Source organism: Tenrec ecaudatus, chromosome 3, assembly GCF_050624435.1.
Source record: "Tenrec ecaudatus isolate mTenEca1 chromosome 3, mTenEca1.hap1, whole genome shotgun sequence".
Lineage (NCBI taxonomy): Eukaryota > Metazoa > Chordata > Mammalia > Afrosoricida > Tenrecidae > Tenrec > Tenrec ecaudatus.
Window position 1 is genome coordinate 165,829,025 of NC_134532.1, and position 21,267 is coordinate 165,850,291.

The 21,267-nt window shown below is 38.8% G+C and overlaps 1 pseudogene; it reads left to right on the plus strand.

Annotated features, from left to right (window-relative positions):
- Positions 1-539: 539 nt before the first annotated feature.
- The window catches only part of LOC142442443 (sperm-associated antigen 5 pseudogene), a 47,007-nt pseudogene continuing 26,279 nt past the window's right edge, over positions 540-21,267 (plus strand).

Below are 21,267 nucleotides of genomic sequence, written 5' to 3' on the forward strand. Positions count from 1 at the left end.
GCAGATGTACAGAAAAAAGAAGAAAAGATTGTATAAACAGTGGCACTGGGGAGGATGGAGAGGACAGAAGTAAAAGACGCTTTGGAATATGGATCAATACACTAAGTCTAGCATGTTTACAACTATCACCAAACCAGCTCTCTCTTCCTTTATTCTGAATTCTGGCGACCCCAGGTGTGTCAGGGGAGGACCGTGCGCCGCAGGGTCTCCCATGACTGCTTTTCAGAAGAAGATCGCCAGCAATGTCTTCTGAGGAATCTCTAGACTGACTTTCCCCTCTTCCCTTTTCACCAATGATTATCCAAGTCCACTAACAACTTGCAACACACAAAGAGTCTACAAATAACAGAAATTATGAATGGAGCGGATCCGGTGCACCTAGAGGAGAAGGTGCAGGGGTTAGGGCAGATAATGTTTTACTTTTAGGAATGAGCTGGTGCTTTCTCCTCTACATTCTGCTACCTAGGAAGAAACAAAAGGAACACATCCTTTAGGCTTTCATTTTAAATAAAGCAAAATAAAATAAACAAAGACACAACATGGGTTTTAAAGAGACTGCGCATGGAAAAAACAGAGTTCAAAATGAAAAGCAAGATAATTCTATTGACACGTTCTATAAAAATGTCTTTGTCAGGAATCCAGTGCCAGTGCCCAGGAAACGCATGCAGAAACATAGCCAGACGCCGTACGCGACTGAGAAGCCAGAGAGGCGCAAAGGTCAGGACTCGGGTGTCAACCTAATGTTTGTTCCTCGAACCTGCCAGGGCCTCTCAAAAAGAGAAGACCTGGACATTTGTTCCAAGATGGGTTGAAGTCTAGAAAATTCTGTGGGGGTAGAGCTATTCTATCACAGATAGATAGGATCACTATGAAGTCCTATTGATTTGATGGCACATAACAACAACATATGCAAACTAGTGCAACACAGACTATTTTTGTTTTAATGGTTGACATTTAAAGTGCTCTGTGCTTTTCTATTACTCGATAAATATTTGATTTGGTGAGATTTGATGGTCCCTTGCGTGCATTCCTGGAGCAAGGAGCTCCCAACAGAATTGGATTCTGTCTTTCTTGTAGACAAATTTTAAACTAGCTTTCTTTCTGTTCCATGCTTGTCACATTTAATGTTAATGATCACCTTCGAACCATCAAAGTAATTTCATATCCAAGTGAGAGACAGTCCTTCTCTTAAATTCTGATAAATCTGTTGTGATTCAATTGCATTGACTAAGCAATTAACAAGGAACAGAGCTGAGATTGCAACCTTGGCATAAACAACAAAGCAATTTAAAGTGACAGCGTCGTCAGGTGAGTGAATCTCATTTGACAGTCTTACCGAGTTTAATATCTTACTATTGGTGTTCTGGGAATAATGTAAATGAAGCATGAGAATAGGTTTGTTGGGGTATTTCTTTTTTTTTCCTTGCATACTTATTCATGTCAGTGCTCGTCATTATGTAGAGGAATTTTAAAAGGTTATGATGAAATGATGTTTACTTTGGCTTATATTGGTGAAAATGGGTTCAGGTACAGAACACAAGCTCACCTCTGTCAAAGGGAGCTCTTACACTGTGCAATGGATGCCATAATCTATGCATGATTTATTTAATGTCATGAAGCCAACTTTTTCTATTAAAAAACTATCAAGTTTGACATTCATATACTGAAAATATGGAAAGCAATCTCACCTATTGCATAGGCTTCACATTGACATGTGTCATAAAATACACAGACACCAAAAAAGCTTTCTATTTCTTTTTAGTGTTGCATTCAATAGATTCACTAGAGAATTTATTTTAACTCAATTGTCGATATAATGTTTAATCTACTTAAACACACTTGCTCAATTGCACACACATGGTCCACAAGGCACAGTGTCCCCAGAGACAAGTCTGGGCAACTGAAAATAGTTTTAAACATTATTCCATTCTACTAAAAAACGAACAAAACAAACAAACAAGTAGGATTTGCATACAAGATGAAATCAATCTAAAAGTGGCCGGGAGAAGAAAATGCACACTGGTTCTCACTGCATTCTGGAAATACAGTCAATACTTCTAATGTGTCATTTTCCCTAGAGGGCAGATGCACCTATAAAACAAACACTGATCGCATTGTTATAACTCCCTTTCAATGAATAAAATCCAATCTTTGGCATAGTCTTCAGCCACCGTTTTTCATACCCTCTTCTGGATTCCTGGTTTTAAGTAGAGGAGCTAATACCCAAGGGCTCCAGAGGAAAGATAATGCTTTGAAATTCTTGATGGCAACATGTGTACATATCCATTTGATATAATGGATGTATGGAATGTTATAAAATATGTAAGACCCCCAATAAAATCACTTACTTTTTTAAAAAAGTAAACTTAACAATAGGCAATAAAAAGTAGTCGCATTAATTATGTGGCAGGGCAGAAATTAGTAGTAAGTATCAAAAAGAGAAAAGTAGCAAGCCAAACTCTTTTGTTCTGCTCATTCCTTGAGTATTTGAGGAAATCAATGTTTTAGTCATGGTGGTAGAGATTCTCCTACTTATGTGCCACCTCTGTTGTCTATTGTGAAGATTCATTTCTATGCAAGCTATATACCTATTTGTTGACCATGTAGACTCCTCAGATAAAAATATTGAAACTATAATAACTTTAGCTTGAATAAACTCTAAGTTTAAAGACTTTCCAGTGCAAAATTGGTTATTCATCGTACTTTGTAATATAGATAGCATTTCTCACGTTTTAAAAATATTTTTTACACTTTCCATCAAAAACAAGAACAATGTCCAACAAAAAGGACCATGGGCTAACAAATTATTTCTGAAGCTGGCCATATCCTCGGTGTCAATTTGCTCTGGAATAAGATGAACATAGGAAAGGGAAACACATCAGGTGAATGAATAATCTTTGCACTGCAAACCACTAGACAGCAGGAAAACTATGACTATTGCAATACATTGCTCCCCTTCTTCCAGTAATGCGGATACCACCACTGCCAAAACCAGTCCTTAAACTCTGAAGGCAAAGATGTCCATGACCTATGACCTAGTTGATTGCATCAACCTGGCCGATAAACACATGTGGGGTTAATTGAAGGGCGGAGGGATCAATGGCTCAGTGAGCCTCGCCTTTCTGGTTCTCGGGTCTCTTGCTTTGTGATGGTCGGACCAGGGTGCAGCTGCCTTAGCCAGTTCCCTGCTTTAGCTGGAAAGATTCACTTCCTGCAAGACATCCCCAAGGAGAAGACGCATGGACCTGCACTGATGCAGCCCTGGGTGCTGGAGCAGCCGTGTGGAGAGCCCTGCCTGCATTGAGATGCTTACTCACTCACTGATTCGGCTTTCCTCCTGCAGTCGGTGTCATCGCGTGTGTTTTGTGAGATGGAGGAGGACTTTTGTGGATCGGCATCGGATATATGGGTTAATATTGGATTTGTGGGCTTGGGCAGCACTGGGTTGGGGTATTTTCTTTGTGTGCACTTGACCTGTATGTAAAAGTCTCTCATGTACATGAGTTTCTGTGGGTTTGTTTCTCTAAAGTACCAAGACTAATACAACCGACCAATCAGATCACTGTGGACGATCCATCATACAGCTTGTTGTTGCTGTTGTTGTTGTTAGGCAACATTGAATCGGCTTTGATCCATGGCTACCCTGTGCACAACAGAATGAAACAAGGCACTAATGGCCCCATATATGCCCATTCCAAAGAAAGAAAGTGATGCAACATAATGCTCAAATTATAGAACAATTTCATTCATATTACAAGCAAGTAAAATTTTGTTTAATATCATCTTACAATGGTTGCGGGAATACTGCAACAGGGAACTTCCATAAGTTCAGGCCAGATTCAGAAAAGGATGTGGGTCAAGAGATATCCTTGCTGATGTCAGATGGATCTTGGCTCAAAGTAGAAAATATCAGAAAATCCATTTATTTGCATTCCGTTGACTGTGCAAAGGCATGCAACCATGTGGACCATAATCAACCATGGGCACGTTGAGAAGAGTAGGAATTGCAAAACTCTTCTTTGAGCTCCCAAGGAACTTGTATATAGATCAAGAGAAAGTTGTACAAACAGACAAAGGGCATGGTGCATGGTTAAAATGAGGACAGGTGTGCATCAGGGTTGCATTCTCTCACCATACATTTTCAATCTGTATGCTGAGCAAATCACCAGAGAAGCTGGGTTATATGATGAAGAATGTGGCATCAGGATGGCAGGAAGGCATATGAAGAAGCTGCAGCATTCAGAAGACAAAGCCATGCTTCTGAAGAGAGAGGAAAGAGTGAAACCCTTGCTGATGAAGATCGAGGATTACAGCCTTCAGTGTGGATGACAACTCAATGTCAAGAAGACCAACATCCTTACAACTGCACCAATAGGTAACATCCTGAGACATGGAGGAAAAGTAGATATTGTCATGGATTTTGTCTTGCTTGGATCCATAATCAATGAATATTCATGTAAGCAGCTGTCAAGAGATTTAAGAACGTATTATGTTGGGTAAATCTGTTGCACAAGTCAAGGACGTTATTTTAAGGACTAAGGTGTGTCTGAATCCAGCTAAGATATTCTCCACTGCATTCTATGCATATGAAAATTAGAGATTAAGTAGGAAAGACTGAAGAAGAGTGCATGCATTTGAATTGTGGTCCTGGGGAAGAATATTGGAAGCATCGTGGACTGTGAAAAGACACTTACCTGTGTTGGAAGAAGTATGGTCAAGTGCTCCTTAGAGGCAAGAAGAGCAAGACTTTGTCTTGCTTATTTGGGGCATGTTGTCCAGGAAGACCAGTTCCTGAACAAGAGCAGCATGTTGGGTAAAGTGGCAGGCTTTCAAAAACCAGGAAGGCCCTCAATGAGGTGCGTTGCTTCTGTGGCTGCACCAAAGGACTCATTGCTTCAGGATATAAAGTAAGGAGTAAAAGTCTGCCTACAGACACTTAGACAAATCCAGAAATTATTTAGGAAAGAATATGAAATGGCCTTTTTTCCAATCTAGAGGCAAATTCAGATCACAGGAAGATTTGACTACATTTTTTAAGAATTTTACTGACATTGTGATGGACCTTCTGAAAAGAATACTGGTGGCACAAAAGTTAAGTATCAACTGTTAATAAAATTAAAGAGTGTTGGCTTAAAATTCCCACTTGCTTAACAGAAAACAATCTGGCAATCTGTTCCAATTAGGTCACAGCCTAGAAAGTCCCAGGGAAGGTCTGAGATAAAATCACTCAGCTGCCCCTAACAGCAATGTGAATCTTTTGAGCACTAGTTCAATAATTCATCAAAATCCGTCCTCTCCCATAGATTCAGGGTGAAGGTAGGAGAAGTATCTACTACCATTAGAGCCAAGACCAGTTTGGTCCACATCCAGAAAAGGCCATATCTCTGATTGTGAAATATTTTCTACCATTGGCAGAATTTTCTTTTATTTTGTCAAAGTTTAGAGGGGGGAATGGTTACTTTGATAAATGTACATAGTATTTAAATGTCCAAAAATATATCTACTCTGATGTCAAAGAAGTAACTTCATGTAACTAAATTATATTTTCTTGGTAACAATAGGCATGTGATAAAATGGGCATTAAATTGAATTGAGCCCCTCTCTCCAGGGTATAGCTTGAAAGGCAACCTCTATGATTACAAATCACTCAATAGGAGCGATGCAAACATTTCTTCATAAGAACTATTCTCTTGCCCTTTGTCAAACCAAATCCACTGCTATTGACTCAATTCCAACTCATGGTGACACTGTAGAGGATTGGGAGATTAAATCTTTAGGGCGGGAGACAACCTCATCTTTCTGCCATGAAGCAGCTGGTGGGTTCACACTCCCCAACTTTCAGTTGGTAGCCCAAGGCTTATACCACAACACTGTCAGGCTTCTTTATAGCTATGGGATTGATATGTAGTGGACAAGAGAAATGTGTACCCTCGGTAACAGGTACAGCTGCCCTGCTTAAGATACTAGGGTGACAAGCTCTAAGTGGGAGACTCATTATTCTAATCAGTCAATAAAGCATAAACTGCATCCATGATTTAGGTTTCAGAACATGAATAAACATATTTTAGAAATTGTGTTGTAATGAATAATAAGCAGAAATCCCCTCGAGCATGGGCCTGAAAAAAGATGCCAATGCTCACTCTGAAGAAAGTGTCGGCGGCTTACGCTCAAAGACTGTGGCTTGGCTGAGCAACCTGTGACGGTTAGATTTGGCTGGCTTTAACACTAGCTAACATAGACCGCAACAATTTAATACATGAAAAATAATTGTTAAAGTGATCTTCGGATCAACTACAGTTTATGGAAAGTATAAAATTATGGCCATGGGATTACCAATTAGAGCTGGAGACGTAATTATCTGGCCATCATGCTCTTGAGCATTTGGGGGTTTAATATCTGCTGCCTGTCTTTGAAGCAGGAACTTTCAAAAGACAGAACCTTTGAATATGTAGTTAATAATCAAATAGCAATGGTGTAGCGTATTCAGAAAGTTCAGTGACTTGTGAAAAATCTACCTTCAAATGAGTTCTGAAACTCCCAAAGGCCACGGTGCTTTCTTACGGTGCTCATCTATTGGATGAGAGAAGGTCAAGTGCCTGGTCTCATTCTTGTAAAAACAAAAATTAAGATCACGCCATTAATTGTTCCTAGGGTTTTGTTTGTTTGTTTAAAGAACTCCTCAAGAAAAGTGAATTTCAAAGTAAAAGAGTGAATTGCTACTGGTAGATTATTTTGTTCGCCGGTCGTGGAAAATGTGGATAATACCAGTGTTGTTCTCACCAAGAGAAAGAATCATTTGTCTAGTTTGTAAATGATTAAAACCTAAATGAATTTTCCCTTGCTGAGTGTGTTTAAAGGAGCAATGAATTATTTAATGCGACTTTTCTAGCCAAAGGCTCTAACTCCCCATAAATTATTTTTTTCTGCATTGGCATGGTAAGGTGGTAAGGGAAGATATTTATAAAATCTACCTGTGAGTAATTGTATAGATTTGATGATTTAAAAAAATAATTTTATCAAACCTTCAAACTCACTGGGATCAAGTCCATCTGATTTATAATAACTCCACAGGACAGAGTAGAACTGCCTCTGAGATTATATATCTTTACAGGAATAGAAAGTCTCAGCTTCTCCCATGGGGCCGCTGGTGGTTTCGACCTAGTGATCTTGAGGTTAGCAACCCAAAGCACAACCCACTATGCCAACAGCACTCCTGTTGATTTAACAGTTGCTACCTATAAAGTTTGCATTGGATAATGTTCAGAAGAGATTGGTAGCCCTCCTTCCTAATCTATTGTAGCCTGGAAGTTTGTCTGAAACCTGTTCAGCATCATGGCAACATTAAAGTCTCTACTGATAAGAAACCAGTGATTGCTGCTGGTTTCCCATGAAGTTCGTGCTGAGAACTTACTCTCCCACATGGAAGGCGAGTAATATAACAGTGAACCACCGGAGGCCCTTCTGGTTGGACACAGGGTTTAACAAAAATGTTTCCTCTCAAAACCTGATTTCTAATCTTTCTATCCAAGCAATTACTGGACTAAATGATGAACAATTAATATGAATACTGCTAGCAAAAACCATTCATCCATCAATCAACTGAAGGGAGTTATTGTTTTTTAATTTATCCCACAAAGACATGCATTCCTGTTAAGTTTAACAACCTAGTTCAGTAATTTTAAACAAGAGGCAATTTGCCCAACCAGGAAACATGTTACAATGTCTGAAGATATGTTTTGGTTGTCATAACTGAGAAGATGTTACCCTAAATATTGGGCCCATTCCCTGAAGTAATAAGCCTAATTAATAATCACTTCAAGTGGAACTGGTTTATTAGGAGGCTAGCCAACAGGGCATCCTACAGCAAAACAAAAGGCTGCTTGGTGGATGCTCTAATTACCTCAATTTTCCAAGTGCTATTGATACTGATTTCTTCTAACAATTTTAATCACAAATTACATGCCGATGGGCTATATTCTTAAGATACATGACAGGCTACAAAGCGTCATAAAGCACAGCAAGTGCCTAAAGCATAGTGAGTCTCTACAAGAAGAATTCCTAATTCACAATCTTAATTTCCCCTTCTAACCCAGTCCTCCTTATCAATCTTATACAATGAACAAAAAAGCTGGAGGGGAAAATTCAACTGCAAGCAGGATTCACATATGAATTTGCATTCCAAACCCTTGCTTTGAACAATTGGAAACAATCAAAACATACGGTGTTATATGTATAACAACACTTTTTATACCCAAACACCAGTGATATAATTCAAACAGTCTTGTCACAATTGATAGTCCACACCTCATGTGGTAGTTAGATGATTTTTTTGTCATCAGGAAGATGTATGGAAGTGTGGGGGTGGAATTCAAACTGTCAATCGGGTCACAACTCATAAGAAAGATCCCCGTAACCTCCTGCTCTCACTCCCTAACACTCTGCCTTCCAATCTGCGGGGACTCTGGTGGCCACCTCAGGAGTGGCCGGTACTCTGCTACGTTTCCACTGACATTGGGTCCACAAGTCACTCACTGGCCTGTGATCTTCCCGTATCCTGCATCATTGTATTTGGCTGTGTGAGTCTGAACACGGTCTTATGAACTAGTATTAGACTCATGGACTTGAGTTGGCCTAGGCTGGGATGCTTTCTTTATATATACTTACTTCTTAATAGAAAGCTATTTCTTATAAATATATAAAGGTCACCGGATTTGTTTCTCTAATCAACCTGGCCTAACACACCCCACTAGCGCCTTAAACTTTAGACCTCTGTTATTAGGTCTTAAGATGAAGTTAATTCATTGCTGGTTATTTTCTATGCTTAACCTAGAAAGCGTCAGCATATCTCTGCTACCTGGCAAGAGAAAACTTCTTAACTACTGATTGGAAGTAGTAAAAAAGCACTAGCACGTAAGTGGAATACAGTATATACAACAACAGATAAAATTGCTTTAAAAATGAATAGGAAATAAAACCTAAATTATTTACCAAAATGAATCAGGGATCCACTAAGTGAGCCAGAGGTATTCATTCCAAATAAAAATGTCTATCTAACCTTAACTTTTGCTATTTCCTTGATCCTCTCACTATGAAAATTTTAAGTTTTAGTAAAGATTGAAACAGCACTTTCCTTGACTCTGAACACCTATGAATATATCTGAATATAGTACAAGTAGTTTTGATGGCCTGGTCTCTAAACAACTTCTCTCTGAAGTTTCCCAACCCTTGACTAATTGGTATTATCAGTTATGAGAAGGAGCCTCAGGCACTTAACTGCTGGTATTAGGTGTCATTACGTCAGTTCATACTCAGCAACCCTATGTAGAACCAAACTAAACACTGCCTGATCCTATGCCTTTGTCACAATTTTTCTTATGATCGAGCTCATCTATACAGTCACTGCATCAATCCATCTTGTTGAAGGCCTGCCTCTTTGTCACCACCCTGCTTCTTTACCAAGGATGATGTCCTTCTCCTGGGACTAGTCCCTCCTGGGAATACGTACAGAGTACTTGAGATGAAGTCTCACCACCCTGACCTCTTAAAAGCATTCTCAGTTTACTTCTCCTAAGACAGATTTATTTGTTCTTTTGGCAGTCCATGATACTTCCAATATTCATTATCAACAACATAGTTGAATGCATCAGTTCTTCAGTCATCCCTATTTAATGTCCAACTTTCACTTGTATGAAGCAATTGAAAATACAATGCCTTGCGTCAGAAGTAACATCTTTGCGTTTTAACACTTTTAAAGGTCTGTGCGGCGGATTTAACCCAGTGCACTGCATAATTTAATCTCTTGACTGTGATTCCATGAGCAATGATTGTGGATACAAGCAAGATAAAATCTTTGACAACTTGAATAGTTTCTCCACTTATCATGATGCTACCCGTTGGTCCATTTTTCAGGGTCTTGGTGTTCTTTATAATGAGTTACAATCCATCCATACTAAAGGCTTCAAATCCACTTCACTTTTAGCAAGCTAGGTTTTGTCATCTGCATATCACAGGTTGTCAAACCCTGATACCACTTCTTCTTATATAATGCAGCCTCTCCGATTATTTGCTCAGCATATAGATTGAGTAAGTGTGGTAAGAGGATGGCCCCTGACATAAACCTTCCCTGATTTTAAACCATGATTTTGTTCTTTTCTTACCATTATCTCTTGATCCATGTGCATGTTCCAGAGGAGCAAAATGCAGTGTTCTTGGATTTCCATTCTTCTCAAGGTTATCCATAGCTCGTTATGGTCCACACAGTCAAATGCCTTAGCATAATCAATAAAACACAAATAAACATCTGCCTTGTATTCTCTGTTTTGAGTCCAGATACATCTGACATCAGTTGCCTTTTCTGTTCAGCTTATTGACTTCATCATTTCTTCCATGTGCCTTGGTTATGCTACCATTAAGAACAAGTTTCTGAGTCTCTTCTGACATTCAAGCTGATATTTTCTTTGTTTCCTACCTTTTTAAAGACATTTTGCTTTCTTCATGAATAATGCTCTTATTTTGTTGTATTAGTCTTGGTTGACTAGAGAAACAAATTCAGTGACACTCATATATGTGTAAGAAAGAGCTTTATAACAAAGAGTAAGTGTATATTAAGAAAACATGCCAGCAGCATGCAAATCAAGTCCAATATTAATCCACTAGACTTATATTAATCCATAAATCTCTCTTCTGACTCACACAGCACATGCAATTATGCAAAATTCAGGAAGATCACAGGTCACTGGGTAAAAAGTGTGGATCCATTGGTGGTGGAAGCATCTCCAGAGCTCTCACAGGTCTAAGTGTGGCTCCAGTAGCTCCCCAAGTGACTCAACAGCCGGAAGACGAAGCAGAAAGAGATGCTTTCACAAGCCCAGCAAATCTCCATCTGGCTTGTGAACAGGAAGATGAAGGGAGAGAGAGAGGAAGTTCCAAGAATCCTTCTGAGAAGGCCACTTCCACAAGGAAGCATCATCAGGCTGTGACCTGATTGACAGGGAGACTCCACCCCTTCACTTACTTATCAAGTTGACATCAATTATTTAACTACCACAGAGCACCCCTTGTCAACTTGTCACCTTTAGCCATACATAATTTTTAAACAAAACAATAATAAAATCACATCTGTGCCTAACAGGATAAAACTAAAATGCATAAAATTCAAAATGCGCCAACCTCATTTGAACATTATATTCTATAAGGAAACAAAACAGAAATATTCCATAGTTAATAATTGTAGTTATGTGAACACATACCATAATCCTATCAATATATTCCTTTGCCCATGAATGGTTGTAAGTCAACCACTTCATACCTTTATTTCCTCCATTTTGGGTATCCAATTTATATATTATTCACTTTCATCAACCCAGTGCTCTGAGAAGGCAAGCATGTCCTTTGATGTGAATAATCTTCATTCCATTTGGAACCTTGTGAGTCTGCATCCATAAGGAAAGTCAAATCTGGACAGGCCATCCATGAAGTCAGAGCCATCGGCACCAACTCAAAGACTCAAAATCTTATCATCGCCTGGTCCACTTTTGGTCAACTCAATGTGCCCCCCTCACCTAGATTCACCAGGGTCCCCATTTAGCAGCCATACTGTTCAATGATGGGTGCATCACAAATTCTCAATCAGCTTAGCCCCCTTGTGCTAGGTCATGAACTTCAGACCAGCATCCTGTTCTCATTGTCTCCTCTACTCCCTATGAAGCAGGTCCATGGGTATTTGTGACCAGACCCAACCTGTCTCTTTACTGCTGAATTTCTCCACTCCCACTGAACAAGTGGATCCAGGTGGTCACCTAGCAAGCACTTCAGGCTGCCTTCAGGCTCCTTTTAAAATTCAGTCCTAAAGAGAAGAGTTCTTTCATGGCTCCAGATTTTTGCAGGTTCAGGCACAAACAACTAATTCAAAAATCCAAACGTTTCTTTTACTCCCTCCGCCTATCAAAAGTCCCCTAGAGAAGTCTCTTTGAATGCAAATATCCTGAGCACTCAAAGCATTCAGAGGGCCAACCACTACATGGGCTTCTCTTTTAAGAGCCTTCTTTGCAGGCATGGCCTAACCCATTTAAAGATTCAAAGTAATGGCTGAAGGCAGTGAGTTTTAAGCTCTCTATTTTGATACTTCCTATTAATCATTTCTAGCAATCATTTTACCAGTAACAACTGGCAAGAGAAAATGTTCAACACTGTATACAGCCTGACCTAAGCTCAATCCTTAAAACAGTCATATTCCATCCTCATCTAAACTTATCGCTTTTGGCCTTAGGCCATTTTGCCCGCTGAGCTCAAAATTTATATTTATCACGTTCACTTTTTTCATTTCAAACAGGAATAGCCAGAGATTACCACCAAGGAAAAGAATCTAAACTTTAGCTTCTCGTGTTCTTTCCAGGAAACAATAGAGTGAGTAAACACTGTGGGCCTATCTGACCTCTGGCTAGCCAAAATAAATAAAGACTTCATGAGGCAGAGGTCAAGCCAGCATGCACTCTCCATCTTCATAATTTGTATCTCCAGTACCCCACTCACAAGATACCATAATGTGTTAGGCCAGGTTGACTATAGAAACAAATTCAGTGATACTTATATATGTGTAAGAAAGAGCTTTATATAAAAAAGTAATGGTATGTAAAGAGAACATCCCAGTCCAGTCCAGATCAAGTGCATAAGTCCAATACTAGCCCATTATACCAATACTAGTCCATAAATCCTTCTTCAGACTCATACAGCACATAAAATGATGCAGAATACAGGAACATCACAGTCCAGTAGGTGCAAAGTCATGTGGATCTAGTGGTGGTGGAAACATCTCCAAGACTCTCACAGGCCTCAGTGTGGCTCCATGTGCCTTGTCAGCAGGAACACGGAGGCAGAGAGAGGAAGTTCCCAGAATCCTCATGAGAAGGCCATGCCCACAAGGAGACATCATCAGGGTCTGTCCTGATTGAGAGGCAAGACTCTACTCCTATACTTATTTATCATGTTGAAATGGAACTATATAATTACCACACTCATGTAAGTTGTGCTCAGTGCAGCAAATCTGCTTGGGGTGTTCTCAAAATTCAGATGGGATAAACTCAAGATTAAATTTGGAGCCTTGTGGACATTTAAATTTTTTCTTCAGCAACAACTTGAACTTACACACAAACAATTGATGATCTGTTCCACAGTCAGCTCCTGGCCTGGATTTGGGTGCTGATGCTGAGTTTCTCCTTCATCTCTGCCCACAGATGTAATCAATTTGATTTCCATGTATTCCATCTGAAGCATTCCTTTCACGTTGTTGAAAAAGAGTATTGCTGGAAAAGTCAGTGGTCTTGCAACATTCTATCATGAGATCCCCAGTTTCTTTTCTATTATCAATGCCATATTTTCTAACTCTCTTCCTTCCTCTTTGTTTCCAACTTTTGCATTCTAATCACCTCTAACTATCAATGCATCTCAATTTCACATTTGATTAATTTCAGACTAAAGACCTGAGTAGAATTCTTCAACTTTTTTTATCACTAGCTCTGATGGTTCAAATTAATAATTGATGTTTTCAACTGTTTCTTCTCATTTTGAGCCATGTCTCATAAGTAAATGAAGCCCAAAAAGTTACTCCATCCTAGTCATTATGGTCGATTCTACTTTGAAAAAGTAGCTCTTTCTCAGCCACATGTTGAGTGCCTCCTGGCCTTAGGGGTTAAACTTCTGGCACTACACATGGCAATTTTGTGCTTTTTTAAAAAAATGAGGGTTTCAGTATCTGACAGTGCTTTAATTCTATCCACCAGGTTTCCTCATAAGCAGGCAGCCGATTTTTCCTTCATAGTCTGTCCTTAGTCAGGAAGCTCTGCTGTAACCTGTTCACTTTGGATGCCCCTGCTGGCATTTGAAATATCAGTACCATAGCTTCCAGCCTCACATCAACACACGAGCCACCAGACTTCAATCAAATGACAGACATGTGGTATAGCTATATCACAGGCTAACTTAGATATTTGGTGATAGCCTCTCATTGCTCTTCCTAATGGAACAAGACTAAAAAAAGCAATACACTCTAATTATATAATAAATGAAGTCTTTATCATATCATTCATAGTTAATTCCCTAGTTGGACAAGTGTATGCTGAGATGACAAAGTGCTGGCAATGGGTAGCTGCATTGACAGTGTTCCAATTGAACAGGGACTTTCTAGGGAATGTGCAGGCTTAGGATACCATAAAGAAGGAACAACCTAGCCTGGAGCTTAGCATGTCCGGGGCTATAGCTGCCATTTTGACAGCTTTTCATTCGAAATTACTGTTTATCCCACAACCAAAGCATGCTCGACTATGATTTGAAAAGTAGATACAATTAGAAGAATGGGTAGATTGAGACATGTAGCTATAATACACATCTCTATGTGGGCTCTAAACCACAGGTCCCCAATTTTAAATGTTATAACATGCTAATTCTTCTTCCTCGTATCCTGGAAAATAGTGCTGTTAGGAAGAGCTTCAAGAGGGGTGAAGGGTACAACAAGGTCTCCTGCAGAATCTAAGTCTTCTAAGAATCATAAGTTAATTTTTTGTTTGTTTGTTTCTTTTTTTGGTCACAGATATTTTGCCCAAGAGTGTTGCTTTCACAAAGGCAATCTTTAAAACTTGACATAGATGAACTGGTATGTTTTTCTATATAGGACAATCTAGAGGTACAGTAACTGGATTAATGGTTCATTGAGGGTACAGCAAGCAAGGTTGATGGAAAATGAGGAGCTAATACTGATGAGTAGAAGAACCAAGAAAATGTTCTAAAATTAATTGTTTGGATATTGTAAAACTGTTCTTGATGTGATTGATCCATTTTGTTTTATGATATATAAATTATATGCAAATAACACTGTTAAAAATTAAAATTAATAAATAAGTTTATAATTCAACGATCAAAAACAATGGAATTTAGGCTCCATTTTTAGATTTTTCCACTCATGTACACTAAGTGCCTCTGAATTTAGACTCCCATATATATTTTCCTCTTGATTACTTAAACATTTTTTTAATCTTTTTAAGGAAATTTAGGTTGGTGTACTATTCCTGTGAAGCCTGGTCCTTGTCTCATTTAGATGCCTGCTTGTTTTAAGAAAAACCTTTAAGACCTCTGACAGTGCCATTGATAGCCAGATGCCCTCTATTATTTTCACCATGCTTTATTATAGCATTTTATTTTCAGTTAGATTTTTAGAAAATTTAGTATGAAATAGGGCCACATTTGAGAAACTTCTTTGATGTAATTCAAATTTTTTTAAATGGGGGCTAAAGACCTTTGATAATAATTATAAGTATTGGAAATGTCACCAATTATTTTTTATGTATTGGCAAATGCCATGTGTCAAGGAAAAAGACTCATAAAAAGGAGTGGCTTAAATCAGGTGAATAACTGACACATTGCAAAGGTCTCACAATATAATGAAATAATTTTTATCCAAACAAATAACAGAAAATTAATATTCTATGTAATTTTCCCCTAAAGCACAATGCAATGGTTTAACAAACATGTTACCATCATGAAAATCCAATGAGGCAGTTCTACTCTCTCCCATATGACTTAGATACACCAGAATTAACTTGGTGCCTGTGTTAGGCTATACTAACTAGAGACACAAATCCAGAGGCACTCATATATGTGTAAGAAAGGCTTTATATTAAGAATTGCATATTAATAAAACATCCATAAGTCCAAAACTGGTCCATAAATCCCTGTTTAGGCTCTCACAGTCACAAGCAATGATGCAGAACACAAGAATCTCACAGGTTGGTGGGCACAGTCAGGTGAATCCAATACTGGTGGCTCTGGCACCAATCAGGGTCCACTAGCAGGAAGGTGAAGGCAGAAGGAAAGGGGGAGGTTCCCAGGATCCTCCTTATGAAAAGGTCACTCCCACAAGGAGTCACCATCAGGCTGTGACCTGGATGACAGGTTGAATACCACCTCTACACGATTATAGATCTTCAAGTTGACATGAAATATGTAACTGGCACATTTTAAAAGAAACCTCTGTATTAAGATTGTCTATTTGCTAGATAAAGTTCTCTAGAGTCAAGGATGGTGAGACTTCTCTCACGTACTTTGGGCATGTGGTCAAAGAGACCAGTCCCTGGAGAAGGACAACATGCTTGGTCGAGTGGCAGGATGCAAAAAGAGGAAGACCTTTGGGAAGATGATTGAAATGTGAGGCCAGCACAGGACTGGGCCACGTCTGGTCTGTGGTACATAGGGTTGCTGTGAGTCAGAACAGACCCAATGACACCAAACAAGAACAACCTGAGGGCTGAGACCCATATAAAAATATTGTTTTAAGTAAGTAAAATTCTATTTGAGAAATAATACCAGGTTAAAGGAGCAAACATCTATTGACCACTGTTTGGACTGTTAAGTGCTACCTAGTATTACATTAGGGCATGAGGCACACACATACTTTTTCTTTTTTTAGTGTAGGGACATACTTTATTTACTACTTGTATCAGCACCTTTTCTGGTTATTATTATAAAGTCATTATGATGTTTCCTATACTCACAATAGGTTTTATATTGCCTGCTAATCCCTTGCATTCATAATTGGCTTCTTGCTATAATTTCCTCCAAATATCTTCCACACAACTGTAGACCAAATCCCTCCAAACTGCAAAAATGTTAATGGTATTCTTCTTGATGCCCAAGGACCTCCAAACCCACTGCCATCAAGACAAGTTCAACTCACAGTGACCCTATATGCCAGTATAGAACATCTCCAAGTCTTTCAATCTTTAAAAAACAGAATGCCACATCTTTCTCCTCCAGATTGGCTGGGAAGTTCAACAGCTGATATTTCTGTTGGACAATGAGTACCCTAACCACTGCACCACCAAGGAGCCTCAAAGAGTCTCAACCAAACTTAATTGCCCAATAGCCTGTACTGTTTCCATAATTGTGACCTAAAAGGAAATTTGAAGCTCATCCAACTTTCCTTGTTCCACACTTGCTCCATATTCCTATGTACAAGAACAGAACACTTTTTGCCAGGCATGAGTTATAATTGTTTGCAATAATAAGATAATTGATAGAAACAAAACCACAAACAACAACTCAAGAGAATGTATTCTCATCAATTGATAGCACTAAGAACATGTGAATAGATGATAGATGGCAAATAATTTATAAATAGATTGATGATAGATATATAAATATATAACCTATAGAAATAAATATAGATAAATGGAACATTTTAATTTTGCTTTGTTTTAATGAAACAGCCAACTTATTTAAAATACTGAATTCATTGAAGGATGTAGCCAGGACTCAAAAAAAATCCTGGTAGGCCAGAAAGATTGGAATAAATCTTAAAGCCTTGTAATTTCATTTTTTTCTTTTTAATCATTTTATTGGGGTCTTGTACAATTCTTATCATAATCCATATATCCATCCATTGTGTCAAGCACATTTGTACATATGTTGCCATCATCATTTTCAAAACATTTTCTTTCTACTTGAGCCCTTGGTATCAGCTCCTCATAGCCCCCCCCATCCTCACTCCTCCCTCCCCGATGAAACCTTGATAATTTACACATTATTTTTATTTTGTCATATCTTACACCATATCTAATGTCTCCCTTCACCCACTTTTCCGCTGTCCATCCTCCAGGGAGGAGGTTATATGTAGATCCTTGTAATCTGTTCCCCTCTTCTCCCTCACCTTCCCTCCACCCTCCCAGTACCGCCACTCTCACCACTGGTCCTGAGATGTTCATCTGTCCTGGATTCCCTGTGTTTCCAGTTCCTATCTGCACCAGTGTACATCCTCCGGTCCAGCCATATTTGTAAGGTAGAATTGGGATCATGATAGTGGGGGCGCGGGGAGGAAGCATTCAAGAGCTAGAGGAAAACTGTATACTTCATCATTGCTACACTGCACCCTGACTGGCTCCTCTTCTCCCTGCAACCCTTCTACAAGGGGATGTCCAATTTCCCACAGATGGGCCCTGGGTCCCCACCCCACACTCCCCCTCATTCTCAATGCTATGATTTTTTCTCTCTCTCTCTCTCTTTTTTTTTTTTGTCTTTGATATCTGATACCTGATCCCTTCGACGCCTTGTGATCTCACAGGCTGGTGTGCTTCTTCCATGTGGGCTTTGTTGTTTCTCAATTTAGATGGCCCCGTGTTTATATTCCAGCCTATAGGACCCCAGATTCTATAGTTTCTGACAGCTGGGCACCATCAGCTTTCTTCACCCCATATGTTTATGCACCTGCTTTGTCTTCAGCGATCGTGTTGGGGGAGGTTGGTGTGCTTCTTCCATGTTGGCTTTGTTGTTTCTTAGCTAGATGGACACCTGTTTATCTTCAAACCTTTAAGACCCAAGACACTTTATATCTTTTCATAGCCGGGCACCATCAGCTTGTTTCACCACTTTTTCTTATGCAACCACTTTGTCCTCAGCAATCAAGTCAAGACAGGCTGGTGTGTTTATTCCACGTGGGTTTTGTTGTTTCTCAGCTAGATGGCTGCTTGTTTATCCTTTAAGCCTTTATGATTTCAGATGCGATATCTTTTGGTAGCTGGGTATCAACAACTTTCTTCACCCCATTTTCTTGTGCACCCATTGTCTACAGCAACTTCAGGTGCTCTATCTTTTGGTATGCAGGCACCATCGGCTTTCTTTACTACATTTTCTTGTGTACCCACTGTCTTCAGTGACCGTGCCAGGAAGGTGAGCATCTCAGACTGCTGAATTGTTAGAACAAAGTGTTCTTGTGTTGAGGGAGTATTTGAGCAGGGGCCCAGTGTCCATTTGTTTCCTCAACACTAAACCTATAAATATATGTACACAAATCTATTTCCCCCTTGTCATATATAAATATATTTACATCTCGGTTTCTTCCCTCTCCATATGAAGTTGGTAATCAGTTTTTCCAACTCTTTGAAGAAAGATGCTGCAATTTGGATCAGGATAGCATTGAACTTTTATAGTGCCTTAGGTAGAATTGACATATTTACAATATTGAGTCTACCAATCCACAAGCATGGACTCACCTTCCATTTGTTGAGGTCACCCTTGGTTTCTTTAATAGTGTTTTGTATTTTTCTTCATACAGATAATTTTTTCTTTGAGTCAGGTATATCCCTAGATATTTCAATTTGTGTTTGGCTATTGTGAAGGGTACCCCCTTTTTGATCCCCTCTTCTGTGTCCTTGTCCGATGTGTACAGTAGTGTGACAGAATTCTGTTTGTTGATCTTGTAACCTGCTACTCTCCCATATTCTTCAATTGCTTCCAGTACCCCTCTCATGGGACTTTTAGGATTTTGCATATATAAAATCATATCATCTGCGAATAATGATAGTTTCACTTCCTCCTTCCCCAGATGAATACCTTTTATGTACTTTCTTTGCCTTATACTGTTAGCTATGACCTCCAGTATGATGCTAAATAGGAGTGGGGACAAGGGACATCCTTGTCTAGTCCCCCTCTTCAGAAGATTTGATCTCATCTTTTCTGCATTGACTACCACATTGGCTGTTGTTTTTTCATATATAGCATATATTATATGGAGGAATTTTCCTTCCATTCCTATCTTCTTTAGTGTCTTAAAGATGAATTGATTTTGTATGTTGTCAAATGCTTTTCTGGGCTATCGATATTATCATATGGTTCTTATACATTTTCATTTCAATGTGACGAATAATACTAATGGGCTTTCATATGTTGAACCATCCCTGTATCCCTGGTATGAATCCCACTTTGTCATGGTGAATTATTTGTTTTATATACTTTTGTATTCTGTTGGCCAGTATTTTTTTAAAGGATTTTTGCATCGATAATCATTAGGGAAATTGGTCTGTAGCTCTCAATTCTTTTGGGATCCTTGCCCAGTTTAGGTATCATAGTTATATTAGCTTCAGAGAAGATAATTTGGGAGTTTGCCATCTTCTTCTATGTTCTGGAACAATTTGTGTAGGACTCATGTCAGTTCTTCCCTGAATACTTGATCAAATTCTCCTGTAGATCCATCTGGTCCAGGTGATTTTTTTTTTATGGTAATCCCCTGATAACCTTTTCTATTTCTTCTATTGATATGGGTCTGTTGAGGTTCTTGAGGGTCTTTTGGGATAATTTAGGGAGGGATTTTTTTCCCTAGAATTTGTCCATGTCTTCCAAGTTTTTGAATTCATTGGAGTACAGCCTTTCATAGTACTGTGTAGTTATCCTATTGATTTCACTATGGTCCGTTGTAATATCTCCTCTTTCGTCTCTCATCCTTACTATTGAAATGTGTTCCTTACTTTCTTTGGTCAAATTCGCAAGAGGTTGATCAAATTGATTTATCCATTCGAAGAACCAACTTTTAACAGCATTGCTTCTCCCTTCCCCCCCCCCCATAGTTTTCTTATTTTCTCTTTCTTGAATCTCAGATCTAATTTTTATTATTTCTTTTCTTTGGGTATTAGTTGGATTTTCTTGCTTAATCTGCTCTAGATGCTATAAATTTGCTGCTAGTGTATCAATCATAAGCATCTCCTCCTTCTTTACATGTTTACGTAATGCTATGAGACTTCCTCTAATGACTTAATGACTACCTTTGCTGTTTCCCATATGTTTTGGTATGTTGTGTTTTCATTCTCACTGGTTTCTAGAAATTTCCTAATTTAATCTCTGATCTGAGACAGTATGCACTCATTTGGCAAAAGTTATTCATTCTCCAATGGTTTGCCCTTGATTTCTTTATCTTCCTTTTGTTGATTTCCAGTCTTATGGCACAGTGGTCAGGGAGAAAGGTCTGTATGATATCAATGTGCTTGAATTTTTGTAGGTTCAATTTATGCCCTAACATGTTGTCTATTTTCGTATATGTGCCATGTAGGCTTGAAAGAATGTGAATTGTTTTGTATTTGGGTGGAGATCTCTGTAGATATCTATTAGATCAAATTGTCTACTTGTGGTGTTTAGATCTTTCACCTCCTTGTTCAGTTTCTTTCCAAGTGACCTATCTTTCTTAGAGAGCAGTGTATTGAAGTCACCTACTATAATTGTTGAGGCTATTATTTCTTTTTTCATCTTTTTGAGTGTTTGATTGATATATCACACTGGACGATTGTTCGGCGAGTGAATGTTCAGAATGTTTAGTGGTTCTTTATGTAATATTCCCTTGAGCATTACATAGTGTCCATCCTTGTTTCCTTATGGTTTGCACTTTGAGGTCAAGTTTTTCCGAGATTATGATAGCAACTCCTGCTTTTTTTGAATTGCTGTTTCCTTGGTATGTTT